Genomic DNA, 22476 nt, shown 5'->3' with positions numbered 1-22476 from the left:
AACGAGAGACTCCACATTTGTGATTTTCCACCGCTTTGTATGCAAGTCTTTATGCAGGAGGTTGTGTCTGGGTTAATAAAATGTCACCCTGTTTATTAGGAATAAAGCTGCCGTGGAGACAAAGCCGCCATTAATTAGGCTCAGCCTCAGCTTTCCTCCTGTGTTGTCACACACAGCTGTTGCTTTCTTTGTGCGTGTGTGTGTGTGCATGCATGTGTGTGTGTGCACGTGTGTGTGTGTGCATGCATGTGTGTGTGCATGTGTACGTGTGTGCATGTGTACATGTGTGTGTGCGCACGTGTGTGTGTGTGTGTGTGGAGAGAGAGAGAGAGAATTAAAAAAAACAATACAATGTGAAGACAGCGTACTCATATTAAAGAAGGTAGAGAACCATGAGGGTTATTGAATTGGAAAGCTAAACTTTTAAAAAGCCGTGGAGGGCAATTCTATATACTTTGAACTAATGTCTCTTACTAGATCGCTGAACATACAGAGTTATGCAGGCGGGACTGAGGAAACTGCACGTCCGGCTTCCCCTTATAGTTAGAGGAGCATGGAGGAGTGTACCTGGACTATGGTTGCAGAAAATAAAGGATGCTCTCAACATCCTGCCAGGGAGGAAAGACAAGGCTGAAACCTACCAACCACATTACAAGAGTATAAGGCCTGCAGGCCAAGGGCACGAGACAGTGGAAATTCAAGACACTCACGCCAGCTGACGAGGTGCTACTGCTTCTGTGCAAATAGAGATTCACCCACCTTGGTGTGGACGCAACAGTGATTCAGACAGTTATTCTTCCCCGGATTGACTGTACACCTGAATCACAGATTCTATGGGTCTGAGCCCCTAGGTATTGCTGAAGCTGACAGTTCGAAGACTGTATTTTGAGTGGTAAGCGTCTAACCTGCTTTTTCTCCAAGCTTCCCTTTCTCTGCTGTCTCCTCCTTACCCCACATGCTCACTGCCTGCTGACCCTCCCGTCACTCTCTGCTAGCCCTCCAGTTCTTTCCCGCTTTCTGGATTGGGTTGCATGGTGTCTCATTGTAATCACTGGTATCCGGCTCAAGTCTTTCCTCTTCCAGTTCCGCCGCTCACGTCTGCTGGTAGCAGGACAGAGGGCATCTACACCACTAAGCTAACCGGTCTCCTGCTCGTCAGGGAGCCACTAATCCCCTCTTCTGTGTTACTGCCAGCTGCTCCCTTTATCACATTTGGAATCTGGGTGTTTTCCCTAGACTCACGTTTGGAGAGCTTGTTCACCAGTTCAGGCAGTGTTTGGGAGGCTGTGGAATGTTTAAGAGGTGGAGCCTGGCTGGTAGGAACAGGATACCAGGGACAGGCCTTTGAGGCTTTAGCCAGTGTGAACAGCAGCTCTTGCCCATGTTCGACCATAAACAGAGCGACCACCCTTCCCCGCTATGATGAACTGAAATCCCTGTGAAAAGTCCTGCACTTAATGTCACAGCCACTCCTGGGTGCCCCTTACCCTTTGGTTTCTTCAGTGGGCATCACAGATATTCTGCCTGGTAGATGACAGCTACATGGAGTCTGCTTGGCTCCGCCTACTCTCTCTCTATATATATCTCTGCTTGGCTTTCCCACCTGGCTTTATTCAGCTAAGCCATTGGCCAAAATAGCTTTATTCATCAACCAATAAAAGCAACACATATATGAAAGGACATCTCACATCAAAGTTAGTCTGTTTGGATCAATATCAAAACCCAGGTACCATAGTGACAGGTATATGAAGATGCTTAAAATATTTGAATAATTATTGAGGTGGGGTTAGATTAGAACAAAATTAGGAAAAAGCATGTGTTGACATATATATTTCAAACCCTCTTGTTCTTTGTGAATAGATAGGCTAAGGAAGGCCCTGGCTTTGGGACTTCTTTGAACCTAAAAATGCTGTATTGAGTAAAAACTGTTTGCCTCCCAGGCCCTTTAAAGATAAGGAGGGGGAAAAAAAAGTACCCAACATTAAATTCCATTCAAAACTTTCTGTCCTTTGTCTCTGCAGGCAAAGACTGCTTTTCCATTTCCCAACTGCTCAGACTCAATCACACAGAAACTCTATTAATTACAACAGTGTTTGGCATATCAGTAACTCTTACATCTTAAATTAACCAATTTCTATTATTTTGTGTATTGCCACAAGGCTGTGGCTTACTAGGTAAAGTTCCGGCGTGTCTTTCTTTAGCAGCTACATGGTGTCTCATTGACTTTACCTGTTCTCTTTATACATCTCCTCCAGCCTGGCTGTATTCTGCCCTGCCATAGGCCGATGCAGCCTGTAAAAGCAGCACTTATACAGAAGGCCATCCCACATCATGTCTCGTTAAAGGATCTCAGGAAGGCTGGTAGTTGAAGTCAACCACATCGTTCTGGACTTGGGAGCTGTCTTAGGGTTTCATTTGCTGTGAAGAGACACCATGACCACAGCAAGTCTTATAAAGGAAAACATTTAATTGGGTGTCTTACAGTTTTAGAGACTTAGTCCATTACCATGGCAGAACATGGTTGCGTGCAGGCAGATATGGTTTTGGAGAGGGAGCTGGGAGTTCCATATCTTGCAAGCAACAGGAAGTGATCGATCTCATTGGGTGTGACTTGAACATACGTGAGACCTCAAAACCTGCCTCCACAGTGACATACTTCCTCCAAGACCACACCTACTCCAGCAAGGCCACACCCACTCCACAAGGCCACACCTCCTAAAAGTGCCACTCCCTTTGAGGGCCATTTTCTTTCAAACCACCACCTCTCTCTTGGGACACTTACACAGAGATGCAACTAATTAGCATTAGTGATTCTGGCCTTGTCCCTGACTCCTGTGTCCTCCTGTCATCCAGACAACTGTCTGTCTCTAAGATGGTGATGACCCAAGTCATAAACCTTGCATTAAGGATCTGCCCTTCTAGTTGTTCTTAAGGTCAAGAAGTTAGGCGTTTAGTCCACTAACAGTGAAGGAGAGGCACTGATGTATATAGAAGTTGTAGTCACATTTATTTTTAGTGTATGCCAGAGTTTCGCATTTTGTTACATCTTTACCACGCACTAACTCATTACCTCTCAGGGTATTAAGGAAGATTTACAGCATCAGGAAACACAGGATGTTGCAGGTGAGACCATTAACCTCACAGCTGACTAAGACTTTTTATCAGGGCTTAGTGAATACAGCTTCTCTCTCTCTTCTCTGTCTGCTTCTTCACAGAGGGCCCCACTCACACTGCCCTCTCTCTCTCTCTGTAAGACGGACATTTGGGGTAGAAGTCATGTTGTGTTTTAATAAGTATGTACTCATTTTAGGCCAACAGTTCTCAGCTTGGGGTGATTTTGCCTTATGTGGGGCATTTGTCCAAACTAGAAACATTTTGGATTGTCACATATTGGGGTAAAAGTTACTAGCCCCTATCCCCCTCCACCAATCTCTCCAGCTGTAATGATAGCAGGGCATGAATTGAGAAGTCCTATTTGAGCATAAACCTTACATTGGTGTGTACAGCTTATCTCTTTCCTGTACTCAAAGGAAGAGAGCATTGAGGACAGTGAGGCAGGCCATGGACAAAAACGGAGTGAGATTACAGCACATTGTAAGATTCTTTCACTAGCAAGAATTGCCAGTCTTTATGAGCACACTTGGTTTCCAGCTTAATGACAAGGGTTTTTATAAGATCTTCATTTCTATATTAGTTGTCCAGCTTCTTTAAGGAGCAATTTGAGGATTAGGATGAGGACTCAGTGGGTAAAGTGCCTGCCCTGTGAGCATGAGATCCCCAGGCCCATGGAAAAGCTGTGTTCAGCAGTGCACATGTGTAAGCACAGCACTGGAAGGCAGAGACAGGTGGATCCCAGGGAACTGCGAGCCAGCCTTTCTTATTTATTAGCAGAAATAAGTCCACACTTTCTCTATGTTCTCTGTTGGTTTCCATGTGGCTTTCTCATACCCACTTCCTTTGGTCCCCTTATCATCTTCCTCCTTGCCCACCCCTCCCTGATTCAGCCTTCCCACCCCCAGCCTTCTCCTTATGTACAGTCATTTCACCTGTATGCCACCACCTTCCCTAAGGCAGCACTTAACGACTGCCCTCTTTGGTTTCTAGAGGTTTGCCAAGCTAGACACACCAACTGAAAGGTCAGGGCTAGGACCTACATATGAGAAAGAACACACAGTATTTCTCTGGGCCTCAGTTATCTCAGAATGATTTTTCCAGTTTCATATATTTAACTGAAATGTTCATAATTTTACCCTTCTTTATAGCTGAATTAAATCCTGTTGTGAGTACACCACACTTTTATTATCCATTCATCAGTTGCTGGACGTCTAGACTGATCCCATTTCCCACCTATTGTGCCTATGGCATCCGTGAACATGCACCGTGTCTCTAGGCTATAAAGCCCTGGGAGGGTGTGAGTGGCCATGGGGTGGGCCTATTTTCCGTTTCTGAGGGACCCAGGCTGATTTCTAGCATGACGGTGTTAGTTTATACTCCCATCAGCAGTGTACAAAGGCCCCCTTTCTTCACATCCATGCCAGTGTTGCTGGATTTATATCCTTGATGGTGGTCATTCTGACTGGGAGGAGATGAAATCTTGAAGTGGTTTTAATATATGATCCCCTGATGACTAAGAATATGGAGCTCATCTTCAGCGTTTCCCAATCATTAGTATTTCTTCTCTGAGAAATCTCTGTTCAGCTCCATAGCCTGTTTTTAAATTTGGGCCAATTTTATTTCAGAGTTTGGTTATTTGTGTTCCTTACATATTCTAGATACTTATACTGATATTGATCCTCTATCAGATATATCTGGAAAAATATTCCATCTATGGGTTGCCATTCATTCTGTGGATTGCCTTTGCTTTTCAGCTTCATGAGTTCCACTTGTCAAAAGTTGGTCTTCTTTCCTGTGTTACTAGAGTGCTGTTTCCAAGTCTTAACATATGCCTCAGTGTTGAAGAGCATTCCTCCATTTTCCTCCAGTGGTTTTGGGGGTATTGTGTCTTGTATTGAGGTCTCTGATATGTTTAGAATTGAATTTTGGGTAACAGGACATATAATGTTCCAGTTTCATTTTTTTTGTTGTTGTTGTTGTTGTTTTTGACATGTTGATATCCAGGTTTTCCTAACACCATTTTTTGAAGATACTGATTTTTCTCAGGTGCATATTTTTGGGGACCGCTGTCAAAAATAGGTGACTGTAATTGTGTGGGCTTACATGTGAGTCCTCTATTCTTTTCCATGACCTATATGTCTGCTTTTGCACCAGTACCGTTCCCTTTTCATTACTGTGGCTCTGTAGTATTGCTCGGAATTGGATGTGCTGTCTCCTGCAGTATTCTTTTTGTTCAGGATTGCTTTAGCTATTATTGGACTTTTGTGTTTCCATATAACTTAAATATTTTATATATCTGTGAAGAATGTTCATGCAATTTTGATGAAAATTTCATTGAAATTGGTAGGTTGCTTTTGGTAGGGTGGCTGCTTTCACAATGTCTTTTTTCTTCTGATCCATGAGTAAGTATGTGAGGTCTTTCCATTTTCTAGTGTCTTCCTCAGTTTTTACCTTCAGTGTCAAAGTTTTCATCATGGAAGTCGTTGTTTCCTTGTTTATGTTGATTTAAACTTCTTTTATTTTTTTATCTTCTTGGTAGCTATTGTGAATAGAGTAGTTTTCTTAGTTTCTTTTTCAGTATTTTTGCCATTGGAATATAAAAAGGCTGCTAGTTGTTGTACATTGATTTTTGTACTTCCATTTTGCTAGAAGTGTTTATCAGCTTTATGAGTTTTTTTCCATGGGGTCTTTAAGGTCCCTTATGTGTGGGCTCATAGCATCTGTAAGTATGGATACTTTTACTTACTTTCCTATTCACATGCCATTATTTCCCTCCCTTGTATATTATTGCTCTGCTAGGACTTCAAGAACTGATAGGGTCTCCCTAACTGAAGAGTTACATTTATTGGTGTATGCATGACGATCCTCACTGCATTCCTGTAATGAAGCCCATTTGATTGATGTTTGTCAGTGTTTTATTAGGTGTTTTTACATCTATGTTCATCAGGGAGACTGTCTGGAGTTTTCTCTCTTGTTGTGTTTTTATCTGGGTTTTGGTGTCCTAGAAAGAGTTTGGAAGCATTCTTTCTTTTCACATTCTGGGGAATATCTGAATAGTAATGCAGTTAGTTCTTCTTTGAAGTTCTGGTAGAATTCTGCTATGACGCCATATAGTCCTTGATCCTTTCTTAGTTAGGAGACTTTATATCACTGCTTCAGTCCTATTGTTGGCCATAGGTCTGTTTAAATTATTTCATCCTGGTTTAATTTTGGTAAATCATCTGCATCTAAAAATTCAATTGTTTTAAATTTTCCAGTTTAGGGTAATATACGGTTTCTATGGTACATCCTTATGGTTTCTGAATGTCATTGAGTTGCGTAGGGATGTCTCCCTTTTCATCTCTAATTGTATTGTTTTTAGATATTCTCATTTAGTTAATTTGACTGTCAATCTTCTCTCTTTTCAAAGAACTAACTTTAATTTTGATCCTTTGGATTGTTTTTGTTTGTTTTTATTTCATTAATTTCTACCCTGATTTTATTATTTCATCTGCTGCTTTGGGCTTGGGCTATTCTTGTTTTTCCAAGGCCTTAAGATAACTCCTTTAGTTATTTGAGATCTCTCAAAATTTTTGATGTAAACATTTAGTACTGTAAATGTACTTAGAACTGTCTCCATTGTACCCCAGGGATTTTGGTATTCAAGTTCTAGAGATTTTTTTTTTAATTTCCTTCTTAAATTCTTCAGTGACTCATTCATTATCTACGAGTGTGTTGTGTGGAGATCATGGGTTTGTATGCCTCCTGTAGTTTCTCTTCTTGTTTATGTCTTACTTTATTCTATGTTGATGAGATAGAATACAGGGTATTATTTCAATTTTCCTGTAATTGTCAAGCATTGAAGCCAGAGGTGATGGTGCATATCTTTAATCTCAGCACTTGGTATGCAGAGTCAGGCAGATCTGAGTTTGAGGCCAACCTAGTCTACAGAGAAAGCTCTAGGACAGCCAGGATTGGTGCACAGAGAAACCCTGTCTTGGAAAACAAACAAACAAACAAAGAAAGGATGGCCTGTTTTGAAGGACGTTGAAGGACGTTGCTTATGCTGCTGAGAAAGTGTGAATCCTTCACTGTTTGAGTGAATGCCTTGCATGTGTCACCTTAGGGCCACCCTTCTGTGCCTTCCTTCATCAGTGAGAGCAGGGTGTTGAATTTCCTCACAATTATTGGATTGGTGTTAATCTGAGACTTTGCATGTCTTCATGTTTGTTTCATGAAATTGAGTGTACCTGTTTTGGAGCGTATCTCTAATGAAACCTGGACGTCTGGAATTAGATTATTGGTTGTGTCTTCTATAGTGTGTTTTCAGTCCTCTGGGCCAGAATCTGTGAAGTGGACAGTTGGCTAGATGACCTGAGGGAGACTGAGGTGAGCAGACAGCTGGCTAGAGAGGGAGGGTCTGTTCCATGCCAGTGTGGTAAGTCAGCAGGGAAGCTCCCTGTACCATCTCCACTTTGCACAAGTAGCATTCCTAAGGTTTTTTTTTTTTTTCTGATGCTGTCTTCAGAGCTTAAGATCCTCCTTCCTTTAAAAATGATGGGCTTTCTGGCTTGTGTGGGGACTGCTCAGAACCACAGTATCACTGAGTTGTGGCCCTAAGTAGTCCTGGGTTGAGAATTTCCTCAGCAGATGCCTGAGAGGAGTTCCCATGGCCTTGCATCGCTGCAAACAGAGGCAGCAGGGTGTGAGGCTACCCTCTCTTGCCTCTCCTGCTAAGTAACTGTCTCTCACCTTCAACTACCCTTTTATCTTGGTGCACACATCCAAAGGCTTTAGACCCCGCGGCCAGGGGTCTTTGAAGTAGGGTAGGATGGCAAGCTCTGACCTTACAGATCCCCATAACATCTCACCTGGGCATCTCTTTGCCCTCTCTGACGTTGGTTTTCTTATAATTTCTTTCTAAGAATAGTTCCTTCTCCCCCACCCCTTTAAGTTTATTAAAACAGGAACAAATTTAAAGCACAGAAGAGGCACTTCTCTACCTCAGTGCTCATCTTCCAAGCAGTTTCCAGCAGCTCCCGTCTCCCTCACTCTCCCCGTGATTCACCTCCATAAGCACCACTTACCAAGTCTGCTTAAGAACCATCCTACAAAACAGAATTCTAGACTGGAGTTGAAATTTCTCAAGTTTGAATCACACCTCCTCCTGCAGAAAGGGATCTTTATAAGTGATAAAATCTTACTTTTAAACATAAGACACTGTGTTAAAATACAGTGTATTTCAAGTTGAGGGAATAAAATATCATGGCTAGATCTATGCCAGCAATTAGCACATGGTTCTCTGCCCTTTCATTTCCCATGTGCGCTCTCTCTCTCTCTCTCTCTCTCTCTCTCTCTCTCTCACACACACACACACACACACACACACACACACACTCACTTAGCTATTTTTGTCTGAATCTGTGGTACCTTAGCCCATCTCCCAGGTCTGAGGTTATGATAGTGATAATTCACGCCTACCGTAGGAATCTGTGAGGTAGAGGAGGAAGGAGGCAATGAATCAAGAAAGGCATTGACATAATTAAATACCATGTGTGTCTGATGCACCACTTCTATTTGCTTATATGTGCAGTGATACGTGCAATGTACATGTATCTTATATATAGGGTACTATATAAGACTATTTTTTAAAAGAAAAACATTTATATTGGTTTATTTTATGTGTATGAGTGTTTTGTCTGCATGTATATACATGTACCACATGCATGTCAGGTATCTATGACGGTTATAAGAGTATATCTGATTCTCTGGAACTGAAGCCATGGGCAGCCGAGTCACTGATTCACTGTGTTGGTGCTCGAAACTGAACTTGGGTCTTCTGCAAGACGAACAGGTGCTCGTAACCACAAATCCACATCTCCTGCCCCAGGCTGTGGCTATTTTGAGAGCACACTTTAACTTCTGCCTTTAGGACGCCTTTCTACTTATATTAAAATGCTACAGTTTAAAGAGTTATTGATCAATTCCTTCCTTTACTGCATAATACTCAGTAAGTAAAAGAGAAGGTAATAATTTTATGCTTCATTTTTACAGTTTTAGTCCAATATGAAATATTTTCCTCTTGTTCCTTTCTAGAACAAACTGAGTCCTCTGATTTCAACAGTGGAGCACAACTTTGGCGCTGGGAGGAGGTAAGTTTGGGGTATTGATTCATCTACATTATCATCTCTAATATTGACCGTTTAAGCTTGCTTCTAGCGTAACTCTGTATGCAGACGTCAGTTCTTCATTTGGGGACCGCACCTCCAGCCAGTGTGAGATATCCCATCTTAAGTGCTGCGCATCACAAGTGCTTGGCCTCGGAGACTGCTGCTGCTAGGTTGTTTATGTTGCTCTAATCCACTCCTGAGAGAAACAGGGAGAAAGGTCTGTTATGGACCACAGTTGAATCAGAAGCTTCATCACTTAGGGCCCATGGTGAGGCCAACTGGAGGGTGTGGTGGGTCAGAGCTGCTCCCTCCTAGCAGTCAGGAAGCCAGAGGGGAAGGATGTAAGGACAAACTCCACCCATCAGAGGCATCCCCAGTATCCTATTTCTTCTCTGCCCCACCTCTTGAAGGGTCCATTCAGCCGTGACTCCATCACCAGTTAATCCACTGATGGAATCAGCCCTTTAATCAAATCATGCTCAAAAGCTCCACCAACTGTTGACCGAGCCATCAACACGTGGGGTGTTTCCTATCCAAGGACAAGGGACCGAGACACAGCAGGCGCAGTTCCTACACCACGGTGCTTCCCTTTGATCAGTGCCAGGCTCGCTTCTGACTCTGCTCTTTGAGACCTCTGTGGCCATGGCCAGGGCTACCCCATCTCGGTCTCTTTCTTCATCTTGAGATGGCAGTGCTAACTGGTGGGAGGGTGGAGAGAGTGCACACAGCTCCCTCCACTCCCATCATGAGGCGGTGGTGACCTGGACTGGGCCAGCCTGTTAACAGAATCTCATCCAGAGTCAAATCTTTGAGCCTGAGCAAATGACAAGTCAACACAAAGATATTCTATATTTGATTTTAGCAATTAGATTACTACAAGATTATCACTTTTTAAAATGAATCCTGGACTTTGATGTGTCATGTCCACCCCCATTTGAAAGATTTAGAAACCTCCAGTGTCCTGGCCTGCCTGACCTGATCCCATTACACACCATTATCCAGCTCCTCTGTGCTCACAGGGGAAAGGGTCCATCCACTCTGGGTTTTCCCAGCCTCTCATAGAACGAACTTGGTAAAAATAAATAAATAAATAAATAAACCACTGTCTTTTAATTAAATCTTTTCTTACACTCGTTGAGAAATTCTGAGTTACGTCTTTGCTGTTTGGAGAACTGGGTCATTGTAGCTCGAGGCCTGAGTCATTCCCAGTGTAGCTCAGATCCTAGGAACAGTTGCTTTTTGTTAGTTAACTGAGGCTAAAGAATCTGTGCGTTAAGGGCTTTGATTATCTTCACTCCACAAATGCCTTCCTCTGATCTCCTGACATTTGACAAGAATCTTGATTCAGGGATTAAATACTTTCTCTAAAGCACTCTGCTTTAGTGTTTCCACTAAAGCAACTTGCCTTGCACATTTAGTGGTGACCTGGAGTGCAGAACATTTTCCAGTCAGGAAATATTGAGACTTAACGGGGAAACCATGCATTTTGGAATAGGTATCAGACACATCTGTAGTGCCCTCAGCCCCCACCCCCCGTGTCTGCAGAGAGCTGGCTGCTCCCTTTGTGTCTGTGGCCTAACTCTTCAGCTTTTCACAACGAAGATATGTTTCTGTTTGTCTTTGGTTTTCTTTGTAAACTAATGTGAGTTTGCAGCTCTCTGTTGTGCCGAGCTCCTGTCCCTAGTTCTCTGGTATTCTCTATTTATGTGTCCCAAGCAGCTCTGCGAATGTCTGGGCATACAGTGAGACTGCCTCCCCCACCTTACTCCCTCCTCTTCTGCTTGTGGCTGATTGCTTCTCCTGGAATCAATACTCCAATTAGTGGCATCCCTGTTGACCCAGTTACTCTGCCCTGGCATGGCCTCCTCCCCATTCAGTCCACCCCAGATTCTGGATTTCAGATAATAATGCAGAAGTTCCAGGAGCAGGGCTGGTGCTTCGTCGGTCACATATTCACTGTCACTAATCGTCACTGCAAGTGTCTTTCTGACCTTCGTCTCCTCTGCTGTCGGTGCTTTGCTTGTGGCCTTCCCGTGTGCACAGTCCCGGTCTGATGGCTTCTGTAGCTCCTTTCTGAGAGACTCCCTCACTGAGGACTGTCTCTGATCCCCACAGAGTGACTTCTGTGCCTGTGGAGCCTGCAGACCCCATCCAGACACCTGGCTAAGGAGCCCTGGGGCCCGGTCCTGGGCACCCCCTCCAGCATGTCTTACCCTGTTCCCAGGGCCTGGAATTCTTCACGTGTAATGCCATGCCTCTTAAGACAAGCACGTCATTCTCTGCACACAGTTCTCGCTTCTGAGAATGCTCTGGCCCCTTCTTTCTTCATGAATTCTAGAACAACCTTCAAGACCCACCTCAATTTCCATCTGCTCTGAGGAGCTCTCCCTGGTTCTCTGGGTCCCATGGGATCCATACAGTTCATTGGCTGTGTCTCTAACACACTCTGTTGCAGTTATCATCTGTATATATATATCCATGTGTGTGTGTGTGTGTATATACATATATATATGTATATATATATAAAATCTGTATATGACTTTCCTATGAATGTTGAGCTTGAAGGCAAGGCTTAAACCTATCTTGGTACCTACAACAGCTAATAACTGTCCAGAGCATTCAGATTTCTTTGGATGAAAGCATCTTCAAGACTAATTTTAAAAACATATTCATAGGAAGAGATTGCCCTCAAGCTGTTCTTTTCCTGACTTCATATAAGTACTGTTTATTCTCAACAATATGGTTTGTTTTCTCTTGCTTTTTGTGTCTGTTGTAAGGAAGTGCCGTCAAAACCTATCCAAGGTCTCTTTCTCTCTTTTGCTGGTATCAGTGCTAAAGTTTTGGCTGAATCCTTTCTGAATTTGAAATCAGGAACCATTTCAACCTGGGAAGTGTTCAGCCAGTCTTTACCACCTCCGTTGATGCTGGCCGCTTGATGGCGTTGAATTTGGGCATAAACACCGAAATTGTCCCAACTTCCTTATAGGCTTTTATCACGCCCATGTTTCAGAAGTGTGTGTCCCATGTCCACGTGTATCACCTGTTCCCTGAGCTCTGTTAGACAGAATCTGTCCTTCCCAGGCAAGTGTCGACTCTCAGTCCAGAACAAAACTGTGTTTCGTGAGAAGCCACAGCTAACACAATGATGAACTGAATATTTGAGGAGCCAGGGAGAAATAATGGGATTCATTTTCAATTCATGCTATTGTAGGCAGGAGCCTCGACCTTCTGAAGTGACTCTATCAAAGGTTACTGCGGGCACACAGAACTCCAGCCACGGCTTCCACTGCTTTGCTTGGAGAGCGACGGCAGAGCTGAGGAAAAGATGGCTCTTGCCAGCCTTTCTCTGATGTTTGGCCTTTTGGCTCAGAAACATGAGGTTAATTTCAGCCTGTGCTGCTAGCTTTACTTCTGAAAGCAGTTCATTTTAATAACAACCTGTCTATATCTTGAAAAGCATCCAAAAGCAGCAAGGAAGGTTTGGCTAGTAGTCTAGATCAGTACATTAGCTATCACTGGGCTAGCAGTCAGCAGAACACTTTGCAGCCTGTCTCATTAATCTTTTATTTCTGCCTCATCCCTCACATTTATTATATTCTAAATCACAGAAAAATTTGACTATTCACTGCAGATGATTGGGGAAAAAATAAGATTTCTTGGTTTGCATATTTCCCCAAGAATACCACTGTTACCAGGTTGGTTGGTAGTCACCTAAGCAAGTACTGTAAACCCCGCTGTGGTGCAGAACATTCAAAAATCCAGGGGAATTACAGTTACTTCTCAGATGCTCACAAGATGGAGTCAGCAAGAGTTTGCCACTTTCTCTCCTCCATCGTTTTGTCTCTTTCTCGTCTTTCCTTTCTAACATCAGCTACGTTAAGAGAAAAGAGGAATGGCGGTGTTTGGGGGCAGTGGGAGGCTGCTTGCTACATGCTGCAGGTACGTACGCTCTGTTGGTGGGGCAAGCCTGGCCTTGCACACTGGCTGCACTGAACTTGAAGATACCCATAGAGCTCGGGTCAGGCTAGGTATTGATTTTTCCTCTTACATCAATGTTTCTCCAGAGCATAGGTGTATTTATTCGTAAAGCCGAGGTGATGTCAGACAGGAGTTACAACAGTGTAAAAACCCTGCTGCAGGAAAGCTTTAGTAAGATTCAACAATCAATGTGCTTGTGCAGCACAGGGTCGGCCTCCACTCCTGTCTCCTGAGTGCCTTTGCATATAGACCTTAATGGAATGTAACGAAAAGTGAACCCTGCATTGCCCAATGGACCGCCCAGAACCACAGCCCGAGCAGCTGCAGCCGTGTCCACCACTGACACCCAGTCTGTAACTCACTTGCAAAGGCCTTGTTACCTGCCTCACAGTGCAGGGGACTCCAGGGATTCTGCTGGGCAGGAGGTAGTCATCGTGAATGTGCTCGCTCTAATATATTTTTGAGTGTTGGTTGATCTGTTAAGATGTGTGGATGGTTCTGTGTATGGCTACATCTTACGTAACTGTGGTGGTTTGAATTAGATGTCCCTGTATTCGCAGGCATCTGAATGCTTGGCCTCCAGTTGGTGGCACTGTTTGGGGGTCTTCCCAGGTGTGACCTTGCAGCATTTTGAGTTTGCTCTCTCTGCTTCCTTTTGTGGTTTGAGATGTGAGCCCTCCGCCCCTGCTCTTGCTGCAGGGTGACAGTGACTGACCCTACCCCTCTCTCATCTGTAATACAGGTTGCCTTGGTCGTGGTGTCTGTCAAGGAAAAGGAACCAACATAGCACTCCTAAAAGTTTTTCCTCAAAGTATTAATCAAATGAAAACTTGCTATTTGGCTTTTGAATTTATTTTTAGAAGCTACGTGTCAAATTTTCCCTGTGTCCTGAACTGGTTGTTTTTCTATTGGCTGAAAAATGCACCTAGTGGCCAGAGCATCATTACATAAAATTCCAGACAGGAGTTTGCTATGGACTCCTTAACCTTTGCAGAGTAGAGCTGGGCTGGGAGCCAGATGATGTAGACACCCACCTTATCTGTTTCTAGCCCGGTGTGACCTAAGGCAAGTTCCTGAATTCTCTGGGGCTAAGGCTCTTCTCCATAGGCACTGGTTGCTGCTTTAGAGACCCGTGAGTGGCAGTGTGTGAGGCTGGGAAGCACTGCCTCTTGATTTCCACAGTCTCCCGTGCTCCCCCTCCCTTAGAAGCTGCCTCAGGAAGACACATCTTGGGTATGGAGACTGGGAACCTCACACCCTGAAAGCAACCAAGTGTCCTGCCGGGTTGGAGCTTTCGTCCGTTGCCTGAGGTTTGAGTGCAGTCTGAGTTCCTGTGTCATGAGTCTCAGCGCATGACAGTGGCCGATCTCTGCGTGTCACATTGACTTTGCTGGGCCCCGGCTTTGCACACTAATAACTGCGAGTGTTCTAGGGCTGTTCACCCAGGCTCTGAGAGCACTCTCTAATGTATGAATGGACATCCTCCTGCTGAACAAGAGCAGGTTCGCAGGACTGACTCTGGAGGTCTCTGGCTGATGTGTCTATGTTAGCGGGAAGGCCAGTTGCCAGCGGAGGCACTCCAGGGGTGGCCCATGTAGAGATGAAAGGGAATGCTGGCTGGAATCTCACCATCATGTTGAGGACTGTTTCCTGCACAGCTGTAGCCAGGCTTTTGTGACATTTGTCAACACAATTTACTTTCTTTAATTCTGGTTATTTGCCCCTCCTTAAAAATTAATTCTAAACTTCTCTAAGGAGTCAGCTAAGAGGCCATTCTCCTCAATCTTGTCCTTGGCTCCATTTGAGGGCCCCTTCACTCCTTAGGCCCTTTTTACGCCATAAATCAGTCCAGGAAACAGTGGGGTGACATATCACATCAAAAGAGCCATCACACCCCAATTTCTAACCTACTGTGACGTTGAACTCAGACTGCTGGGGTGAAGCGTGGTTTCTAATATTTTGATGTGTCAGGTAATTGTAGAAGAGCCCTCCTCCTCTGTGTGTGCCTCAGTCACCTCAGCAGGTGACGCAGCCAACGCAGCAATGGGATGAGCGGCACCTACCCAATTCCATATGCATGGAAGACCCTCTCTCCTTGGAGCACTCTCAGCCTTGATATGAGAACACTTAGAGGAAGTTCTCACACTGAAGAACTAGGTCTTAAGATAGTGGCATAGGACTTGGATGGAGAGCGCCAGCACACCAGACATATGGTGGACAGCCCGGGGGAGTCCTGTCCAGTCTGGGAGTTTGCCATGAAGGGTTCATCCCTCCTTCCTTTTGTGTTTGCTTCCTAGTCCCAGCTCTGCCTTGCAAACCAGACAGCTTTCTCTTCATGTTCTCTAGGCTGATGTTCCAGTTCACCTATGTGTTCTATGTGAAATCAACTCCCACTGGTGACGAAGGCGTCTCCGTGTTTGTTCTCAGTGCCTTGGCGTTCACCAGAGGAGCTCACGGAAGCTTCTGCTGTGACTAGGCCTGTCTGATGAGCAGGACTCCCAGCTACTGCTCCCACCATCGGCAGCTGAAGCTGCTTCCCATGTTCCTTTTCTCATGACACAGTCTCTGGTGGACATCCTTCTCAGTGTATGGAGAGGGGGCAATGGGCTCTATCTGAGTCTACTAGAGTAGAAGAAACCACACAGACTGAAATGGCTCAGTCTGACATCTCTGGGAGATGATCTAAATCCCAATAGGATGTTTGTTCTAGATTTTGAAATTTCATTTCTTCCTCTGTATTAGTTACTTTCCTCCTTGATGTAATTAAACACTTGACAAGCAACCTAAGGGAGAAGGGAGTTATTCTGGTCACAGTTTCAGGGCATGGCAGCAGGAACCTGAGGCAGCTCACCCTGCATCCACAGTCAGGGAGCACACAGAAATGAATCCTGGTGTACAACACATTTTCTCCTTTGTATGCAGCCTTAACCAAGGACATTTAGAGATTTTCCTTTCTGAGTTAACCTTTTCTGTGAACACACATACAGAGAGAGGCAGAGGTTTGTTCCCATAGTGATTCTACATCATAGAAACACACACACACAGCACACACACACACACAGAGAGAGAGAGAGAGAGAGAGAGAGAGAGAGAGAGGTTTGTTCCCATGGTGATTATAATTCTACCAAGTCAACAAGCAAGCCTAAGCTTTAACCTTTACACTCAGGACAGTTCTGGATCGTTTCCTCTACTTGCATATCTTTTTCTTTTCTCTGTCTTATCACCTTCCCCTTTTCCCTCTACTCTGTCTAGAGAAATTCCTATAGTGCACTGTGCATACGTGTTGCCCAGCATGAAGCCCTAGTGCCCTCTGACAGTGTCTAAAGTAGACTTTATCATGCTGTCAGCCATGGTGGGTCTTGACCAGTATCAACATGCTCTGATAAAGACACGGTTAGGACTGTTTGTGATGGCTGTAGCCACAACAAATCAACCAGCAGTAAAACAAGCAAAACTTTCAACAGTTCCCACAGGGAAAAAAAAAATCTATGAATGATTTAAAAAAAAATACAGGGAGACAGCCAAGAAGCTCCCAGACCAAGTGGGCCTACCGCTTTACCGGCCTAGTCCTTTACTGGGTCTGTCCTGATGTCTGCAAGCAGTGGCTGCCGTGCATTTGCTCTGAGCAGAAGAGAAAGAATACACAGTTTATGGAGTTAAAGGTATTGCCAGAAAATCATTGAACCAAGCAGGGTGTTTACTGCAGAGGACAAACAAATACAAGAAACGTGTGTTTCTGAGCCTCTGCGAATAGGCATGGTGACTACGAGGAGCGAGGACACTTTGATGACATCTGTGATGTTGTTAGCTAAAAGGTAGTGACTGGGTTCTAGTTACTGTTTTCTCATTTTGAATTATTTTGTTTTATAGCCCTTTTGCATAATCTGATAAACATTTTAATACTTGAAAATGTGCCTCAAACACACACATAGACAAAATGAAGAAACAACTCAATAAGAAGACAAGGCCATGCCTTTCTAGATTACCCTTGTCACCCCTCTTCCCATCAAAGATGACTTTTTTATGATTGTTCAAGACAAGGTTTCTCTGTGTAACATCCCTGGCTATCCTAGAACTAGCTCTTGTAGACCAGGCTGGCCTCAAACTCACAAAGATCCACCTATCTCTGCCTTTGGAGTTCTGGGATTAAAGGTGTGTACCACCACCACCCAGCTCAAAGATAGCTTTTATAGACTGAAAACCTTGATTTTGTTTTCGTTTTTAAGATTTAATTTTATTTTCAATTGTGCGCACACACACACACACACACACACACACACACACACACTCGCGCTGTGGAGACCAGAATAGAGTGTCAGATCACCTGGAGCTGGAGTTAGACTCTTGTGAATCGCCCAGCATGAGTGCTGGGAATTGAACTCGGGTCCTGCGCAAGGGTGGTGGGTGCTCCTAATGCGGAGCCATCTCTCCAAATGGTTCCTTCTTGCCATTCAAATCTCAGCTTTAATGTTACCTAAGAGAGCCATCCCTAATACCCATGCCTTAGGAACCCTAGCATCCGCTAACATCAACCGTCCTCTCTCCTTTTCTCCTTGTTAACTTTCCTCAGCCACCTCATAGCTGGCTGTTAACTAGTCTTTTGTCAGTCTTCCCTTACAAAGAAAGCAAAGCTCACCTGTCTTACCACCTGGTGTCCCTGGAGCACAGGGCAGTGCTGGCCTGAGGAAGTAGGTTAATCATTCCTTCTAGCCACACTTTCCTCTCTCCATCCTCTGGGCCTTCCCCGAGGCTAATGCGGGAACCGCTGGAGGTCAGTGAGTGCTTTCCAATGCCTAGATAAGAAAAGCTCTGGACAAGAACCACGTGCCCATCCTTGACTGGCAGCAGAGGTGCTGGCTCTGCAGGCCAGGCCAGCTGGAGAGCATGCTCTGCTTCACGGACACGGACAGACAGAAGAGGGGCCTGACGAGCCACCTTCCCTAGCACTGTTGCTTTTCCCTGGTGGGCAACTCTGCCCTCTTCTCACTGCCCAGCTCCAGTGCAGTGGCCTGAGTTTGAGCTTGCTCTGTCTGGGAATATAATTACTACATTTTCTGCTAATGGCTGTATTTTACATGATAATGAGTCCAACTTTTTCTGTAGAGTCTACTTCATTTATGCAAAACAGACGTAATTTGGAACGTGTATGAATCATGCTATTCTTTCAAGGAGCAGAGACGCTGTTATGGAGCCTATAAAATACAATTTTTATGGGCTCTTGACAGGTTAACAAAAGAAAATGTTGGTCCTGTGTTCACCAGAGATAATGTTTATTGGAAAGCTTCAGGTAAAACAGAAAGGAACATTTGAATCTCATGTGACTCCCTGTCCTAGGAAGGGAAATGGTCTTTGCCCATTTTCTACACTTTAATGTCCTGACCTTGACACACCGGTAGCCTGAAAGCATTGTGGAGCCTTGGTCACTGATTTCCAATAGTATAGTTTAGAAGAGCTTTTCCAAATCGAACCTCGATAACGGCAAGGAAAAGGAAGAAAACCAAATTAGCAGGGAGATGCAGTGAAGGCCTTTGAAAGCACCATCGCATCTCTTTATGTGACCCCCACAAGAAACCCACTGTATCCTGGAAAGAAACATTGGCCTCTGAAAGACGGCAAATACCTTTACTTTATTAATGACAATGGGTTATATTGCTTATAAGTGGAGAACTGAGAATTTTCATTTATTTAAGTTTGCCATCAACATGTGGTGGCTTGTCTCAAAAAACAATAACCTGAAAGAATACCATTCTGCAGTTTGGTTTGTAGATAGAATAAATTTTCCATACTAATTTAGAAGTTGGGCATATGAATTGTTAGTTAAGCATTTATTGATCTTTGTCTTTTATGTGAACTTGAAAACCAGATGCCTCATCATTGAAAACACTTTCAGCTCTAAAATGCCTAAGTTCCGGATAAGTTCCTGGAAGAACGCTGGAAGGAAGCGTTACACTCACACACACATTTTTGTTTTCATTGAAAATCGATTTTTTCATATAATATATTCTGATTACAGTTTCCCCTCTCCCAGATCTCCCCACTACCCCACCCAAATCTTCACCATTCCTTTCTCTCACTAGAATACAAACAAGCACCTAAGAAGATAATGCAATAAGATAAAATAAAAACAAGTCAGGATCAAACAAAATAAACAAATGGGGGGGAAAAGTCAAAGAAAAAGCTCAATAAACACATACAGATGCAGGAACACAGTCACACACAGAGAAAACAAAACCGGAAGCCACGTGTGTAAGGTAAACATCTGAGTGGAGGAGGGGGAGACAGCATTGTGAAACAAATCCTCCAAAAACTATGGGTGAGTTCCCTTTGTGGGGGCCGGCTACTGATGAGCATGGGGCCTGCCCTTCCGTGTGGTTTGTGTACCTAAGTGAGACTCAATTGGAGAAAAGTGGTTCTTCCTTTCTAAGTGGTTATTAATTCAAGATTCTTCTGGATTATATAAGGATGGGAGCTTATTCCTGTTTCCTCCCTCAGCAACAGGGCCTCATCTGGCTCAGACCTGGTCAGGCCCTGTGCATGCTGCCACAGTCTCTGTGAGTTCATCTGTCATACACAGTTTTAAGCATGGACCTAGTGCCAATGACCTGGCACAGAAACATAAATATTTGCTTATTTTAAACTGATAATCTATTCATCTTTATTCTTTTCGAAAGCAAGAACTCAAAATAGTACACATACATGTGCACATGTGTGTGTGTGTGCGCGCGCACGCACACGCTTTCTCTACTTTTTTGTTTTTTTGAGACAGGCTCTCTCACTGAACCTGGGGTCCTCAAATCTGACTAGACTGGCTAGGCAGCAAGCTGCAGGAATCCGACTGATGCCCCAGTGCTGAGCTGCAGTGAACAGCTGCTGAATGCAGCTTTGGACACGGATACTGAGGATCCAGACTTAGGTCTGCATACTTGTGTTCACTGACTGAACCACCTCCCCCTCCGTAGCCCCCACTTTGGCCTGACTGTCAAGAATGACTTTGATCTGGGGAGGTGATAGACTAGGTTTGATGACAGTTCCAGACTGTCTTCTGAAGAAAAGCATGCACAGAGAAAGTTTTACATGTAGTACTTCCGATCACGCTGGGCCTGGCCCACCTATATAGGACCTTGCCCTGCATCTTGTGACCGGTGGCCGGACTTCATCTTTTTGCTGAAAAATCTGAATGTTGTAATCTCTGGCGTTAGCACAGCTCTCAACGGAGAGTTTCATTTTATTCTGCACTGTGATATTTCCAGCCAGACAGAAGCATTTGTTGAGTCCTTCACCATGATGTCTGTTTAAGACGCTGATAATCATGAGGGAAGCAGCCATAGAGCTGTGTGAAATGCTTACGGGTAGAAGCTGGTTTTCATCAGGCTGTTGCCCTTATTAAAGAAAACCCTGTATATTGTCTTAAACTGCAATGTCCTTTGTGTCTTAAGATATAAATACTTAATCCATTTTCTGAGTAAAGTTAATTCATGGCAGCATTCAGATTCTTTTCAAAAAATTGAAACCTGGCTTTAATTCCATTTAGCAATAATTGATGGGTTTAAATAATAGGCACACGCCATGTGATGGTTAAACTTTTCAAAAGTGTTTGGGAAACTAGTAACACTGGTGAAATCATTGCTTTTACTTACAGCTTAAATCCTTTATTGTTTGTAGTTAATGGCTGTCTAGTGTGTAAAGCCCTTTACTAGACTTTGTTCTACATGGAAAGGAAAAAAGTCCAAATGGCTCCAGTCCCACCAATCAAGTGAGCCCTTCTCTCGCAGAAGGGGAGTAGAAGTGAATGTTAATAGTAAGTGTGGAGAGAGAAATATGTGAGCAATGGGGCCGGGGAAGCCAGGAAGGCCTTGGCAAGCTCAGCAAGCAGGACCCTAGTGGATAAACAGTAGTTGCTTGAATTTAAAAGGCCTTTGCAGAGCCTTCTTCTGTTCTTTTTATTTTCCTGAACTCTATTCCTAATTCCACCTAAACGCCTGGGAGAACATAACTTGCCACAGTCCCCAAGGTCGACTAGAATACACAGGAGAAACAAGCAAGAAGCAGGCAAGCATGTGGAACCAGGGTGTGTGTGTGGCGGGGGGGTTAACCCGTCTAGAAGAAATCAGCAGAGTTGATCTGGGCCGCGTTTAAGTCTCTACTGCAAATCCAGTGGGGAGAGTGTTTTGGCCAAGATCGTCCTTGGCTCTGTCCTCATCATAGCCCATTGCTCCTGATGCAGGGACAGTGGCCACACCAGGTTCTTTCTGCCCACAGCAGTGAAAGCTTCCTTTCTGTGATCCGGTACTCACATGACATTTGAGGTGTACTGGTGAGGGTTTTTAGGACCAACCGGCCAGGCCATGAGACTCTTCACCCCCTACCAGCTGTGTCGTTTGACCATGCTGCTTGGCACTTAGCTCACAAAAGGAAGAGCTAACAGAAGCACCTAGTCTTGAGGCTTGCTGTTAACGTGGCCTTTGGCCCATTCCTAGCCATCATCATCGCTGCCATTTGAAGTCAAAGCAGTTGGGCTTCGAGGTTAATTAACTTGCCCCATTTCACACACAGTCTGCCCTAGAGCCTGGGGCTTCCTCTGAGCCTTGCTGCACACTCTGAACACAGAATACATCCATGGTGAACTGAACAGAATTTCAGAATTGCATTTTCAGATTTCATCACAGACAAACCTGTTTTACGTGTGTTCTCTATTGGTGACCCTATCCACTTCTAGACTTTTATTTGTCATGTGACTCAAGGTTGCCAGTAACACATTTTGGGACCTGTTGTCTGTAAATTAGGTTTTATTGGAACAGCAGTGCCTTTGTTGGCCAGCTATGTCTCACAGCCACCTTTGCTGTGCAGTGGCAGCGTTGGAGTTGGGAGGGAATGGGTGGCCTCCACAACCTGAAAGATGTATGCCCTGGCCATTTACAGAAAATTGATGAGCTTCCTAATCTCACTTATATTTTAATCTTTCCTCCTGAGATCTTGGTCCTTAAATTTTAGACATCCATTAATTCTTCTACCTCCATATTCCATGCCCTCCTTAAAATCAGCATCGACCAGATGGTTCACATTTATTGTCCACTGGAGTAAATTCCTCCTGAGCTTCCCATCCCAGCTAAGGACACTACCGTATGTCAGCATGCCGTCTTCCTTCTCACTGCCTGTGACCAGTCTGCCATGAATGCTTGTCTGTTCATTATCCTAAATGCATGATCCACTTGAGAACACTGGATTGGACTTTTAA

General features: G+C 44.2%; 1 protein-coding gene across 1 annotated transcript in view; it reads left to right on the top strand.

The window, feature by feature from the left end:
- The window catches only part of Pag1 (phosphoprotein membrane anchor with glycosphingolipid microdomains 1), a 149876-nt gene that overhangs the window by 49000 nt on the left and 78400 nt on the right, over positions 1–22476 (top strand). Inside the window, exon 2 of the mRNA XM_048419804.3 lies at positions 9190–9245. The gene's annotated coding sequence lies outside the window, so the exon portion shown is untranslated. The remainder of the gene's footprint in view (positions 1–9189; positions 9246–22476) is intronic.

The sequence above is a fragment of the Myodes glareolus genome, chromosome 16 (assembly GCF_982192425.1).
Source record: "Myodes glareolus chromosome 16, mMyoGla1.1, whole genome shotgun sequence".
In the NCBI taxonomy this organism is placed as follows: domain Eukaryota; kingdom Metazoa; phylum Chordata; class Mammalia; order Rodentia; family Cricetidae; genus Myodes; species Myodes glareolus.
The sequence above is the reverse complement of the archived record's forward strand: the minus strand, read 5'-3'. Positions and strand labels throughout refer to the sequence as shown.